Here is a 792-nt window from a genome sequence, read left to right as displayed (position 1 = left end):
GGGAGGAAGGGGGTGGATGGAGGGAGGGAAGAAGGAGAAAAGAGAGGGGTAAAAACTGAAAAAAGTGTGCATGTCTGTATGCAACAGGGTATAAGTCTGTGTCAGTGTGTGTGCAAAGCATGTTTGTTGCCGACCAAAATTGATTACGTAATTCTTGTCTCCAACGCTTTCAACATCAACACCTGCAACATCTGCAGTAACTTCAACATCATATGGAACATCTTCAACATCTATAACATCCTTCAATACCCAAACTAATTCAACCTAACTCGTCCCTTGAAGCAAAGCAAAAAAAAAAATAATAATAATAATAATAAAAAAAAAATGATAATAATAATAAAATAAATAAATATACAAATATAAATCTTAATCCCATTCCCTCTCATCCTAACGCTTTCATCCTGACGCCACATCCTTCGCAATCCTTTCCCCCGATGTTGAAACGTCCTCGGTTGACCTGAGCGAGTCGTCCTGTTGGCAGTGGAGGGGGTCACTGACATCGAGCCTCTGCGAGCTGCCAACATTGGGGGGAGGGAAGGGAGGGAGGCAGGGGGGGGAAGAGGAGCAGGGAATGAAGGTGGGGAGCAGGATAGGGAGGGGAAGGGAGGAGGGGGCGAGGAAGGACGTGGTTGAAAGTGTGGGGGGTAAGGGAAGGGGGGGGGGGCAGGATAGGGTTTGGGGATAAGAGGAGAGAGGAGAGGAGCGACGAGAATGGGGAGAAGGAAGAAGGGAGAGGGGAGAGGGGAGAGAGGAGAGAGGAGAAGCGAGAAGGGAGAGAGGAGAGAGGAGAAG

Source organism: Penaeus japonicus, unplaced genomic scaffold, assembly GCF_977035675.1.
Source record: "Penaeus japonicus unplaced genomic scaffold, GWHDUDI00000001_assembly GWHDUDI00000010, whole genome shotgun sequence".
In the NCBI taxonomy this organism is placed as follows: Eukaryota; Metazoa; Arthropoda; class Malacostraca; order Decapoda; family Penaeidae; genus Penaeus; species Penaeus japonicus.
This window is presented reverse-complemented; position numbering follows the sequence as displayed.